This window comes from Rhinolophus sinicus, linkage group LG07, assembly GCF_036562045.2.
Source record: "Rhinolophus sinicus isolate RSC01 linkage group LG07, ASM3656204v1, whole genome shotgun sequence".
In the NCBI taxonomy this organism is placed as follows: Eukaryota; Metazoa; Chordata; class Mammalia; order Chiroptera; family Rhinolophidae; genus Rhinolophus; species Rhinolophus sinicus.
In genome coordinates, this window is record NC_133757.1 from 21,717,372 (window position 1) to 21,731,804 (window position 14,433).

At 38.6% G+C, this 14,433-nt stretch overlaps 1 protein-coding gene across 5 annotated transcripts in view; it reads left to right on the plus strand.

Moving 5' to 3' along the window:
- NT5C2 (5'-nucleotidase, cytosolic II) overlaps window positions 1-14,433 on the plus strand; it is a 119,705-nt gene that overhangs the window by 85,329 nt on the left and 19,943 nt on the right. Inside the window, exon 4 of one of the 5 annotated variants that reach the window (XM_074339117.1) lies at window positions 14,273-14,333. The exons of the other annotated variants lie outside the window; for them this stretch is intronic. The gene's annotated coding sequence lies outside the window, so the exon portion shown is untranslated. The remainder of the gene's footprint in view (window positions 1-14,272; window positions 14,334-14,433) is intronic. 5 annotated transcript variants of the gene reach the window in all.

Here is a 14,433-nt window from a genome sequence, read left to right on the forward strand (position 1 = left end):
ATTGCATGCTGTTCTGAGTAGCATAATGAAATCTGGCGCTATCCTGCCTGGGATGTGACTCATCCTTATGTCCAGTTTATCCATGCTGATACATGCTACCTGCCTGTTAGTCACTTAGTAGCCATCTTAGTTATCAGGTCAACTGTCACAATATCACAGTGCTTGTGTTCAGGTCACCCTTATTTTACTTAATAATGGCCCCCAAGCGCAAGAGTAGTGATGCTGCCTATTCGGATATGCCAAAGGGAAGCTGTAAAGTACTTCCTTTAAGTGAAAAGGTAAAAGTTCTCAATAAGGAAAGAAAAAAATCGTATGCCGAGGTTACTAATGTCTATGATAAGAATAAATCTGTTCGCGTAATTGTGAAGAAGGAAGAAAATCCACACTAGTTTTACTGTCGCACCTCAAACTGCAAAAGTTACGGCCACAGTGCATTTTAAGTACTTAGATAAGATAGGAAAGGTATTAAATTGTGGGTAGAAGACATGAACAGAGAATATGTTCTGATTGACAGCAACGTGTTGCTCCAGAAAGCATTGAAGACTTCAGCAAGGGATCCTTGAAACAAGTGACATTCCAAGTCGTTTACTGCAAGGGATGGTTATACAGATTTAGGAATAGGTTTGGCTTTTTATCATCTCACATCATTACCAGGAGAACAATGAGTACAATACAGTACAGTAAGATATCTTGAGAGAGAGACCACATTCGTATAACTTTGATTACATATATTGTTATAATTGTTCTATTAGTTATTGTTAATCTCTTAAAGTGCATAATTTATATATTAAACTTTATCATGGGTATGTATAGGAAAAAACATTGTGTGTGTGTGTGTGTGTGTGTGTGTGTGTGGTTTTGAAAATATATATAGTTTCAGGCCGCCACTGGGGATCTTGGAATGTGTCCCCTTTGGATAAGGAGGAACTATAATAATTACACTCTGATCTTGTTTCATTGTTATTGGAATTGATGTAACTCACTTGACATTTAAATGAACATTTTTTGCATAGTGTGTTTACTTGGACTAGAGCCCAGGGCACTCAGATCATGTTTCTGTCAGCTTTTATACGTCCTCACTGAACTTAATGGCATTAGTCATTTAAAGGGGTGAGGAGAAGCAGTCTAAAGTAAGAAATATTAGTACAGTATTGGTGTACTCTCATTGAAGACATCTCAAACAAGGTAGAGCACCTTTTTTTCCTCCTTTTAAAAAAATTGTGATAAAATTTAATATTTTAACCATTTTGAGAGTATAATTAAGTGGCAAGTAGTACATCCATAGTATTGTGCAACCCTTACCACTGTCCGTTTACAGAACCTTTTCATTATCTAAACAGAAACTCTGCACCCATTAAGCAATAATTTCCCATTCCCACCTCCTCCCAACCCCCAGTAATCTCTAATCTACCTTCTGTGAATTTGCCTATTCTACATATTTCATATAAGTGGAATCATAAAATATTTGTCCTTTTGTTTCTGGCTTATATCTCTTAGCATAGTGTTTTCAGGTTTTGTCCTGTTGTATCAGGTGTCAGAATTTAATTCCTTTTTAAGGCTGAATAATATTTCATTGTATGTATATACCACATGTTGTTTGTCCATTCATCTATCAGTGGATATCGGGCGGCTTCCACCTTTTTGCTGTTGTGAATAATGCTGCTGTGAACACTGATATACAAGTATTTGTTTGAATGCTGCTTTCAGTTCTTCTGGGTATATACCCAGGAATGGAATTGCTCAATCATATAGTAATCTACTTTTTGAGGAACTGCCAAACTGTTTTCTCAGTGGCTGCATCATTTTATATTCCCACCAGCAATGATGAAGGTTTCAATTTATCCAGATCCTTGACGATGCTTATTATTTTCAAGTTTTTGTGTTGTTTAGTAATAGTCATCCTAATGAGTGTGAGGTGGTAGCTCGCTGTGGTTTTGGTTTACACTTCCCTAATGCATGATAAAGTGATGCTGAGCATCTTCCATGTGCTTATTGCCCATTTATATATATTATTTGGAGAAAGGTCTATTTAAGTCCTTGTCCATTTTTTAATTGGCTTGTTTGGTTTGTTGTTGAGTTGTAGGAGCTCTCTATTAGGTATATGATTTGCAAATATTGTCTCATTTTATGGGTAGTTTTTGCACTCTTTTGATGCATAATCTAAGTTTTAAATTTTGATGAAGTTCAGTTTGTCTATTATCTTTTGTTGCCTGTGTTTCTTGCTCTCACATCCAAGAAATCATTGCCAAAATCTAATATAATGAAGATTTTTCTCCTATGTTTTCTCCTAAGAGTTTTATCTGTTATGTTTAGGTCTTTGATCCATTTTGAGTTAATTTTTGTATGTGGTATAAGGTAAGGATCCAACTTCATTCTTTTGCATGTCGATATCCAGTTTTCTCAACACCATTGAAAAGACTGTCCTTTCCTCACTGAATGGTCCTGGCATCCTTCTCAAAAATAATTTGGCTGTAGATGCAGTTAGAGGACTCTTATTTTTTTTAAATGAAACATGACATTGTAAACCTTCAGCATTTCTTCTTAAAGATGAGGCTCCTTGTATTAATGATGAATTAAATTAATATGGAATATCAGCCAGGGTCTCTTAGAAGAGCATATTTGTTGAAAGGTTTTTGGTCCAAACCAAGGAAGATAACCTTCATTGAAAAGGCCAGAGAAATTCTCATTTTCCCAAGTCATGAGACAGTACTCAGGGCATCCTTCTCACAACTTCAAAAATGTAGAACTTGCACATTACCCAACTCCACAGTCCTCCAAACAGATTGTCTGTATGCTGGGGAATGAGCACCTCCAAATCAGTGAAGTTATTAGCCTGTATATATCCTCCAACTTACTCCTGAGGGATTTATCAATTTGTGGATGGATCAAATGTATACAGTTGGAGATTAAAGGAATATAAAAGGTGTAGTTTGATATGTAAAATGCATTCACTATCCACTAAGTATTGCATTGGCCTCTAAATGGGAAGGATGTTGAAGCAGTAAAGGGTCACCTGAACTAATTAGTGAAGTAATTCTGTATGTGCATATATATGATACTTGTGTACACTTGTGCTATTTAAATACTTCCTGAAAGATCAATTTAAAACCATTTTGATTTGATAAAAGTTATTAAATTGGGGGAGAATAAATTAGGGTATATAGATGAAATAAGAATTCAAGTAGTGATAATTGTTAAAGCTTGGGTGATGGGTTTAAAACAGCTCATTTAACGTTCTTGCTGTGACGTTCGAAGATAGTCGAACTGTATGTCCATGCCGCTGACTGCGGCGTTTGACTCTACCACCCCGTGAGCTCAAATTATAAAAAATCTCTTGTCAGTGTTCCAGAAAGGAAGTTTAGGAAAGCAGATGTACATTTTTCTATATTTTTGTGTTTTTTCAAGAATGAATAACGATAGGAAATTTTTATATGTTTTATGTTATTAGTAAATGCATAAAATAGTCAAAATATCAACTTTTTATTTTTTGTGGATTTTTGACACATTTTGGAGAACAAACTTGTAATCAATTGACAGTGAAAAGGTTTAATATTCTCTCTACTTTTGTGTATGATTTAAAAATATTCTTTTTTTCTAAAGATTTTTTTTAAGATTTTTTTTATTGGGGAAGAGGAACAGGACTTTATTGGGGAACAGGTGTGTACTTCCAGGACTTTTTTCCAAGTCAAGTTGTTGTCCTTTCAATCTTAGTTGTGGAGGGTGCCATTCAGCTTCAAGTTGTTGTCCTTTCAGTCTTAGTTGTGTAGGGCGCAGCTCAGCTCCAGGTCCAGTTGCCATTGCTAGTTGCAGGGGGCGAGCCCACCATCCCTTGCAGGAGTCGAACCGGCAACCTTGTGGTTGAGAGCCCACTGGCCCATGTGGGTTTCTAACCGGCAGCCTTCAGAGTTAGGAGCACGGAGCTCCAACCGCCTGAGCCACTGGGCCGGCCCCCCAAAAAAGTTCTTAGTAAAGTTAAATAAAAAAATCAGGTGTGGGAAGCTAACGAAATGCCAATGAAGTGAGTTGCCTTTTTTTTGAAGTGATTTTTTTTTAAAGGCATTTAAGTTTAAAGGTCTTTTAGTCTTTTCATTTCCATTTGAGATAGTCTATTTTGGCTATTATTGCTATTTCTTAACTCAAGGATTTCTTTCACTGCTTCCCTCAGGAAAACAAAGTACTATTTCTGCAACCAAGCATGATGTTGAGGTGATTTCTCTTTTGTTAAGAAAGAGTTTAAAAAGAAATAATACTCTAATGTGTTATATTGTGGATAAAAATTCTTTATATTAGTTGAGAGAAATACCCTCAAGTCTTATTTTTGGATATATATTTGTGTTATATCAGTAATGCATACACACACACAGTGTACATACGCACACTTTTAGGCAGCTCTATTTTATATACGTAAGACTACACGTAATTTCCAAGCTTTGATTACCTTTATGTCATTTCTGTATCCCAGTTAGGGTTTTCACTAATTTTACATTTCTCTCTCTGAATTGCAATAGTATGTGGTTTGTTGCTAGAAAATTAGAAAATTTAAAAGATTGCTTACTAGCTCTTTGCCGCATCTACTGTGAGGATGAAGATTATTCTCAGCAATCAGACTATGGACAGTCCAGAAAATGCTGACATCGCTCTGAAGGGACCACAGTTATTGTGAAGGGCCCCAGTGGCACCCTGTGAAGGGACTTCAGTCGCATAAGTGTAGAACTCAGTCACCTTGAAAAGAAAAAGAAGAGGCTCTGGGTTGACAAATGGTGGGAAGATAGAAACGAGCTGGCTACTGTGCACCCTACCTGTAGTCATGGACAGAACACGATCAAGGGTGTTACGTTGGGCTTCTGTTACAAGATGAGGTTTGTGTGTTCTCACTTCCCCGTCAACGTTGTTATTCAGGAGAATGGTTCTTTTGTTGAAATCTGAAATTTCTTGGGTGGAAAATACATCCGCAGGGTTCGGATGAGGTCAAGTGTTACTTGTTCAGTATCTGAAGCCCAGAAAGATGAGTTAATTCTTGAAGGAAACGACATTGAACTTGTATCAAATTCAACAAGCCACAACAGTGAAAAACAAGGATCTCAGAAAGTTTTTGGATGGTATCTATGTTTCTGAAAAAGGAACAGTTCAGTAGGCTGATGAATAAGATCTAAGTTGTCCAGCTACAGAAGTGCCAAGATGTCGAGTGATTTCCTCAGACTTATTTGTGATATTTTAAAGATGCAATAAGAGTTGTGTATTGATTTGGGGGAGGGGAGGGGATTGCTTAATAAAACCCAATTCCATCTCCTCCCTTACATGGTGAGTGAAAGAAATAATCAATTACCAGTATTTGTAATTCCTGTATTCCATTGCCAATCATAAAAGCATCCAAATGTAAGCCGCATGTTTTTTGTGAATAAATGTCATGTAAAAATAATGACTACAGAACAAATACATAGCTTTAACATAGACAATGAAGACATTGAAATTGTTAAAAGATATGCTTGCCCTGGTTCAGTCATCAATTCAAATGGAGTCTGCAGCCAAGAAATCAAAGAGGAGGCTGAGACTCAGAAGGACAGCAACAGTGGAAGAATTAGGAAAGATTCTTTGCTCCTTAAGAGCAAAGATGTGTCATTAGAGACCAAGGCTAAGTAAATCCACACCCTCATATTATGGATTATAGACATAATTCATTTTATTGCATGTTGTTTTATTGCGCTTTACAGATGTTGTGGTGTTTTACAAATTGAAGGCAAGACCCTCCATCAGCAAAAAGATTACAACTCACTTTATTGCAATACTTGCTTTGTTTCGGTGGCCTAGAACCAAATTCACAATATCTCCAAGGTACGCCTGTACTATGTACAGACACAAAAGTTGATGTGAGGAAAAAAATTGATTCATTTGAAATATGGCGTTGGAAGAGAGTTCTGTAGATACACTTGGCCTCCAGAAAGACAAACAAGTGGGTCCTAGAGCAGATTAAGCCTGAAACATCACTAGAGGCAAAAATGACAAAACTGAAGCTGTCCTACTTTGGGCACATCACGAGGAGGCAGGGTTCTTTGGAAAAGCCAATAATATTGTGAAAAATAGACAATAATAGAAGGCAGCAGGAAAAGAGGAAGACCAAATATGAGATGGATTGACTCCATAAAAGAAGCCATAGGCAGGAGTCTACAAGAGCTGAGCAAGGCTGTTGAGGACAGGACACTGTGGACATCACTCATTCATAGGTTGCCAGGAGCTGGCGCTGACTCAACAGCACATAACACAATATTATTAATGGCATCAGTGAAATCACTAAAATAAATAATTTTTTAAAACATCATGGGCTATTTTCAACACGGATAAACTTGTTTTCAAAATAGCCTTAACATAATAGCAACCTTTGTTTCATTATCTCTGGTCTGCTTCCATGTTCTCTAAATGTTTGCTTTATCATGAAATGGCCACTAAGAGGACAAATGATAATGAAATCAAGCTACATAGCAAAGATTTAGGTTAAACCTTATGGATAAAACCTGCTGGGTCATGGAACTCTAATAATTGGTTACCTGGCAGATGATGATGAGGTGATTGTGATTCTTTTCAATTATTGGGATATTTGTTTGGTTTGACAGTAGTGCGAAGGAAACAAATTCAGATAATTACAATTGTTATGGCATACGAGGTCTGACATTTAAGTTCGTGAACTCATCCTAGAAAAAGTGCTATATACCTCATTGCTGAATATCACTATGGTCACCTTCAAAGTACTCCCCTTGGGAAGCTATGCACTGATGCCAGTGCCTAGTCCACTCTTCAAAGCAATTTTGGAACTCTTTCTGGAATGGCCATCAGAGCTGTTGGCGTATTACCCTTGGTGTCCTGAATGTCATCAAAATGTCTTCCTTTCAATATTTCCTTTATCTTTGGGTAAAGAAAGAAGTCATTGGGGGCCAGATCAGGTGAGTAGGGAGGGTGTTCCAATACAGTTATTTGTTTACTGGCTCAAGACTCCCTCACAGACAGTGCCGTGTGAGCTGGTGCATTGTCGTGATGCAAGAGCCATGAATTGTTGGCGAAAAGTTCAGGTCGTTCTCATCTAACTTTCACACAGCCTTTTCAGCACTTCCAGATAGTAAACTTGGTTAACTGTTTGTCCAGTTGGTACAAATTCATAATGAATAATCCCTTTAATATCAAAAAAGGTTAACAACTTCGTTTGACTCTTGATTTGGACTGACGGAACTTTTTTGGACGAGGAGAATTGGCTGACATCCAATTGTGCACTTTTGACACTTTGTTTCAGTGTTGTATTGGTACACCCATGTTTCATCTCTAGTGGTCACACAGTCCAAAACTTCATCTTGCCTCTCCAAAAGGTCTTAGCAAACTTCAACTCTCCTTTGCTTTTGTTCATTGGTGAGCTCCTTTGGGACCATTTTTGCACACACCTTTCTCATGCCAAGATTTTCAGTTAAGATTTTCCTGTCTGTTTCTCTATTGATGTTTACTTGGTCTCCTGTGCTTCTCACAGTCAGTTGACTATTTTGACGCATAATTTGATGATTTTTTGCAATGTTTTCGGCAGTACTGCTCGTTACTGGCCGCCCTGACCTCTCTTCAGTGACACATTCTCTTCCCTCAGGAAAACGTTTAATCCATTTGTTCACTGCCGTTTTCTTCATGGCATTATCCCTATAAACTTGGACTAACATGTCTCTGATTTCACTTCTACTCTTGCCAAATTTAACAAGAAATTTAATGTTTGTTCATTGCTCTAATTCAAGCTCAGACATTCTCACGACGGCACACAAAAACACGCAACAACAATAATGAACGCCACTCAGCAAGACACCGCCACACTTCGACACGCACACAGCTGTGAGACACTGATATACCAAGGTTATGAAACCTTACTGAGCTGTTTGCACAGTGCTGCCAATGTAAGCGCACGGTGGCAAATATATGAACTTAATTGTCAGACTTTGCCATTATTATGGTTTTGTGGTAGGGGACCAAACTACATAAAGTTTCCTTTATTTCCTGTTTTTTATCCGCCTCCTCAATTTTCCCTTGAGATAAGTAGAATAACATTATTAATGTGTACTCTGTGGTTATTGAAGAATGAATTTATTGCCACCTGGATTTCCAATTCATTAAGTACCTAAATTTTACTTACTTTTTAAAGACTCATTGAAGAGAACAGTCAAAACATTTCAGTTAGGTGGGAGAACTTATGTGGAAGCATTTGACCTAACGTATACACTAGAGGTTGCACACCAGTTGGTCCATAGACCTAACTCAGACCACAGACTGTAGTTTGGCTCAAATATATTTTGTTAGTTTTAAAAATTGAGTCAGTAGTTCAAAATTGGGAGATTATAGGTAACAATCTAGGCTGGCTGTTGTCACTCAGGTGACAACATTTGGCTCTCATTCCCACAGGGATGTCAGCTACAGCCGAGTAGCTACTTCCCTCTGACCCTGATACAGGCATTTGGAACAAATTGCCTGAATATGAATCTCAGAAAGTTTGTTTTGTAAACTTTGTATTAGTACTTTGAGATACTGGTTATAGAATGAATTGTCTGTATAACCCTGAATAAATCATACATGGTTTTAAGAAGACGTCCTGGATGGGGTTAATTGATCCCTTTTCTGTCCCTCTATATCTTCTTAGTCACATTATGTTATTGATCTTCTAAAATTTATTATAAATGTCTAATTTTATATCTCTGTAGTGTACTACGAGTTCCTTCAGGCCAAGGACCATGAGTTGTTTCGTGTCCTCAGCATCTAGCACAGTTGTCTCTTGGTATCTGCAAGGGACTGATTCCAGGAACCCCCTTGGATACCAAAATCAGAAGATGCTCAAGTCCCTTAGATAAAGTGGCATAGTGTTTGCATATAACCTGTATTTGTATACAGGCTGCAGCAGGATATACCTACACATCACTTCATTCTCATGGATTTAGTGTAGTGCTTGGCATGTGGCAAATTCAAGTTTTGCTTTTTGACACTTTCTGGGATTTTTTTGTTATTTCCAAATTATTTTTCAATCTGTGTTTTGTTGAATTTGCATATGCAAAATCTGTGGATCTGGAGGGCCAACTGTACCTGGTACCCAGTAGGCATCCATATGTTTCTTGCATTACTCTAACGTAGTACAGGCAATTGAGCACAATGGTTTGTTCTTATTTTGAGGGGAAAAAATTACATATTAGCTATTTCAATTTTTTTATTTGGTCAAAGAGGATTTTTGAAGTTATCTGAATAATTTTCAGTTTTCCTGTTTTAAATTGAAAACAGTACTCTAAAATACAAGTTCCTAATGGTGTACAAGATCTCAAAGGGAAAAATATTTGAGTTAGGTAATTTTTTCATTTATTTTAAAATATGCATTCTTCTAATATTCTTAGTAATATTTTAAAACAAATCTCTTAATTACCATTTAATTGTGTTTTTGCAATGAATTGAAATTGGCAGTCTTTCAAACTGCTTGTTTACATATCTAGCCATTTAGGAGTTGGTTTTATTTTATATTACTGAAAGTGTTGCGTGGTATCTTGCTTTTGTGTTTTAAGTAAATTAAAATTGAAATATTTTTTTTAATTTTCAGTATCTTTTTATAGATCTTTTATGATGTCTTGGATTAGAGATACAATTTTTGAATTGTGTTAGGGTTTTCAAATAGTTTTGGAAAGTGGAAAAGTTTTCTGATACCTGTTTATATGAGAATTGGAAAGATTTTATTTAAAATTTCCTTAGTGAAGATGTTCTATAGTCTCAGAGAACCAACATTGCATAGCCTAAATAAGTATAGAGCGTTGATGTTGATCACATTTATAGCATAAAAGCAAATAACTATTCTTGGATGGTTGGGTTGGATTTTTGAGCTTCATAGTGATTGATGGTAGTGGTTTCTCCTAGTTGTAATGTTTTTAGGACTTTTAGACATTATATTTAATCATTTCTGTTCTTCTATTTAGTACCATGTTAATTTTGTTCTTTAGATTCCACATATAAGCAAAATCACATTGCATCTGTTTTTCTCTGTCTGACTTATTCCACTCAGCAAAATACCCTCCAGGTCCATCCATGCTGCAGCAGATGGCAAAAACCCATTCCTTCCATGGCTGAGCAATAGTCCATTGTATATATGTACCACCTCCTCTTTATCCATTCATCTGTTGATGGACACCCAGGCTGTCTCTACATCTTGACCATTGTAAACAATGCTGCAATGAACATAAGTATGCACATGTCCCCTCAAAGTAGCGTTTTAGGTTTCTTCAGATAAATGCCCGAAGTGTGATTACTGGGTCCTTCTTTGTCTCATTATAGCCTTTGTTTTAAAGTCTAAAGTCTATTTTGTCAAAGTATTACTTCCCCAGCTTTTTTTTTTTAATTTCCGTTTTCATGAAATATCTTTTTCCCATCCCTTTACTTTCAGTCTGTGTGTCTTTTGATCTGAAGTGAGTCTTTTGTAGGCATCACATGTAAGGGGCTTGTTTTCTTATCCATTTAGCCGCCCTATCTTTTGATTGGATCATTTAATCCATTTACATTGAAAATAATAGTTAAAGATATGTAGTTATTGCCATTTTATTCATATTTTTTATCTCTCTCTTTTTTTTTTTTTCTTTTTTTTTTTTGCCTTAAAGATGACCCTCTAATCCTTGGTTTGGTGGTGATGAATTCCTTTAGCTTTTTCTTGTCTGGGTAGCTTTTTATCTGTCCTTTGATTCTAAATGATAGCTTTGTTGGGTACAGTAATCTTGATTGTAGGTCCTTTTCATCACTTTGAATATTTTCTGCCAGCTGCTGAAAAATCAGCTGGTAGTCTTATGGGATCTCCCTTGTAGGTAACTAACTGCATTTATCTTGATGTTTTTAAGATTCTTTGTCTTTAACTTTTGGCATTTTAATTATGATGTGTCTTGGTGTGGGCCTGTTTGGGTTCATCTCATTTGGGACTCTGCATTTCCTGGGCTTGTATATTTAGTTCCTTCACCAGAGTAGGGAAGTTTTCTGTCATTAGTTCTTCAAATTTTTCAATTCTTTGCTCTGTCTCTCTTCTCCTTCTGGTACCCCTGTGATGAGAATGTTGTGGTACGGTTGATGTTGTCCCAGAGACCCCTTAAACTATTCTCAGTTGTTTGGATTCTTTTTTCTTTTTGCTGTTCTGATTGGGTGTTTTCTGCTACCTTATCTTCTAAATTGCTGATTTGATCCTCTGCTTCACTTATCTACATTTGATTCCCTCTAATGTATTCTCCATTTCAGTTATTGTATTCTTTATTTCCGACTGGTTCTTTTTTATGTTTTCTGTCTCCATTTTGTTTTTATTGGGGAATATTGGGGAACAGTGTGTTTCTCCAGGGCCCATCAGCTCTAAGTTGTTGTCCTTCAATCTTGTTGTGGAGAGCGCAGCTCAGCTCCAAGTCCAGTCGCTGTTTTCAATCTTTAGTTGCAGGGGGCCCAGCCCACCATCCCAGGCAGGAATTGAGCTGGCAACCTTGTTGTTGAGGGCTCGCGCTCTAACCAACTGAGCCATCAGCTGCCCCTCCGGAAGTTCAGCGGTAGCTTGGTGTCTTCAATCTAGTTGTAGAGGGCACAGCTCACTGGCCTGTGTGGGAATCGAACCAGCAACCCTGTTGTTCAGAGCTCATGCTCTAACCAACTGAGCCATCCGGCTGCCCTCTGTCTCCATTTTTATGTTTTGTATCTCTTTGCTGAAGTTCTCACTGAGATCATTGAGCATCCTTATAACCAGTGTTTTGAACTCTGTATCTGGTAGATGGCTTGTCTTTATTTTGTTTAGTTCTTTTTCTGGAACTTTGTTCTGTTCTTTTATTTGGGGCATGTTTCTTTGTCTCCCCATTTTGGCTGCCTCCCTGTGTTTGTTTCTATGTAATTGGTAGAGCTGCTATGTCTCCTGGTCTTAGTAGAGTGACCTTATTTAGTAGATAGGGACCCAGTGGCATAGTCTCCCAGGTCACCAGAGCCAGGTGCTCTAGGTATGTCCCTTGTGTGCCCTCCTATTGTAGTTGAGCCTTGGTTGCTGTTTGCACATCAATGGGAGGGATTGACCCTCAGCTGGTTGGTTGTGAGGACTGGCTGTGACTACAGTAGAGGGGCTGTGGTGCAGGGGCTGACCCTACAGAGCAGGATTCACTTTAGTAGAGCTCTGGTGACTGCCCAGTCTGCCCTTTGGATGTGTCATCCTTGGAGAAGTCCAGGTGATGCTCCGGCTGGGTCTGAAGCTGGCCACCAGGCGTGCCAGCCCCATGGCCTTGTAGGAGGGGACCGACTGCAGGCTAAGTTTTGCTGCAGCCCAGAGCCACCTAGCATAAGCCACAAAACAACCTACAGATGGCCGCCACCCACACTGGGCTTGGAGGTGCCTCGAGAGGCCAATCGCAAACTGAGGCCAGCTTCCTCTCATGCCAGGCTTAGGGCTGCTCGGCCAGAGGTACAGGACATGCTGAAGCTAGATTCTGCTTATTTGGGTTTGGTAGACCTTTGAGATATTTTAGGCAAGTCCACAGCATGAGCTGCTTATATGGAAAAGCCACTGGGAGCAGCTTGGGTAGGGCTAAAAGTTGGATGGGGCAGGGTCTCAGGGAATCACCAAGGCAAAGTGACTGAATGGTGTTAGCCAGGTTGATGGAGACTCAGATATGGTGGCTACCTGCCTCTGCATGCAGGAAGGCGGGGAGGGCTCAACAAAGAAATAATCGCTTCAGCCACATCCTCCATCTGGGAGAAAGCTGCCCCTACAGCCATTGCCCTGAAGCCAGGCAATTCACTTCCTCTCCGTATTTCCCTGGTGCCTTTTGGGCTGCTGCTTCAGAGCTGGAGCTCAGAGCGAGTGTGTCTGGCAACAAGTAAGTCTGTGTGCAGACCCTTTAACAGGGACACCTGGGACTGCCACCATGCTCCAGCTCACTCAGCCACAATCTCTGCTGATTTGCACAGCCAGAAGTTATGGGACTTCCCTCCCCAGCAGTGGAACCCTGGTTTGGGGAGCCTGGTGTGGGGCGGGGACCCCTCACTCCACCAGGGGTAACTTCTGCAGCTGAGGTAGCCTTCCTTATTTTTAATGGTCACACACGTGTATGGGACCAGCTTGTTCCACGTCTTGGCCCCTCCTACCAGTCTTGAGGTGGCTACTTCTGTGTGTCTTTAGTTGTAGGGCTTTGGTTCAGCTAGACTTCAGGCGATTCTCAATGATGGTTTAGTTGTAATTTTGATATGATCGTGAAAGGAGGTAAGCACAGCTACTCCACCATCTTGACTGGAAATCCTAACCATATGTTTTCAAAAGCCTAAATGTCTGTAGGGGAAATGTTAAAATAATGCATGTCTTCATTTATCTTTAAGTCAGTTGTTTTACTAGACTGGGTAGTTTCTTTCATTTATGAAAGTAGAATAACATGACTCACCTTACCAAGGGCAAATAGCCACTTGACAGAATCAAAATAAAAAAATTTCTTCTATTCCACATTTAGACATCTGGTTAGATTTTTAGCAGCATGAAGTTGGTTTTTGTCTATATCAAGATGACAAATTTAAATATTGGAAAGGTAGAAAAGTAAGTACTTAGGGACAGGTAGATTTACTTTAAATGGGTACTTATAAGTAAGATGAGACTGCTCTGGTTTTTTGTAATCTTGATTAGTCGGTTTCACTTACTATAGTTCAATTTTAAACACTTTATCAGCTCATTCAGTTTCTATCATATAAACCTGAAATATGCTAGAGGAAATAAACTGAAGAAAATAATATTTGTTTTTTTCTTTTGACTTAACATTTCAGGATCAGATTTGGCTTATAATTCCAGGCTAAGGGTTCCAGGAAAGTAAATAATGTGCGGTACTTAGGCTTTGTTATGGCCAATTAGATGAATTTTAGTGATGGTCAGAGGGTTCTAAATAGGGCAGTAACTCCTATAAATACCAACTTCCAAATGGTGCCTCTATTCCAACCTATCACAACAGTTTTAAAACCAGTTTTTGTTTTGTTGCTTTAAAAAAAAAAAAAAAAATTCTAATCAGCGGCAACATAGTCCCTTTCTCTCTTTCTTTTTCTTTTCTGTTTTTCAGCAGTCTCATCGTGGCTTCTTTATATCCTTAGTTACAGGACTTGTGTTTGGCTAGACTTCAGGCGATTCTCAATGATGGCTTTTCTGTAGATTAGTTGTAATTTTGATGTGTTGGTGAGAGAAGGCAAATACAGCATTTCCCTACTTCGCCATCTTGACCAGAAGCCCCGCTTTGTTTTGTTTTTTTAACAGGAGAGCCAGTGTAACTCCTTCGAGACTGGAGTGACACAAGCTGCACCTGCGTCTGCCTCATGTGAGTTCTCATTTTAGCAGCAGCACCGCTAGGCTGGAACCTCTGTAGAGCTTTGCCCTTTCTTTTTCTAAAATCTATTAACCACTACCATAGTGTGTAT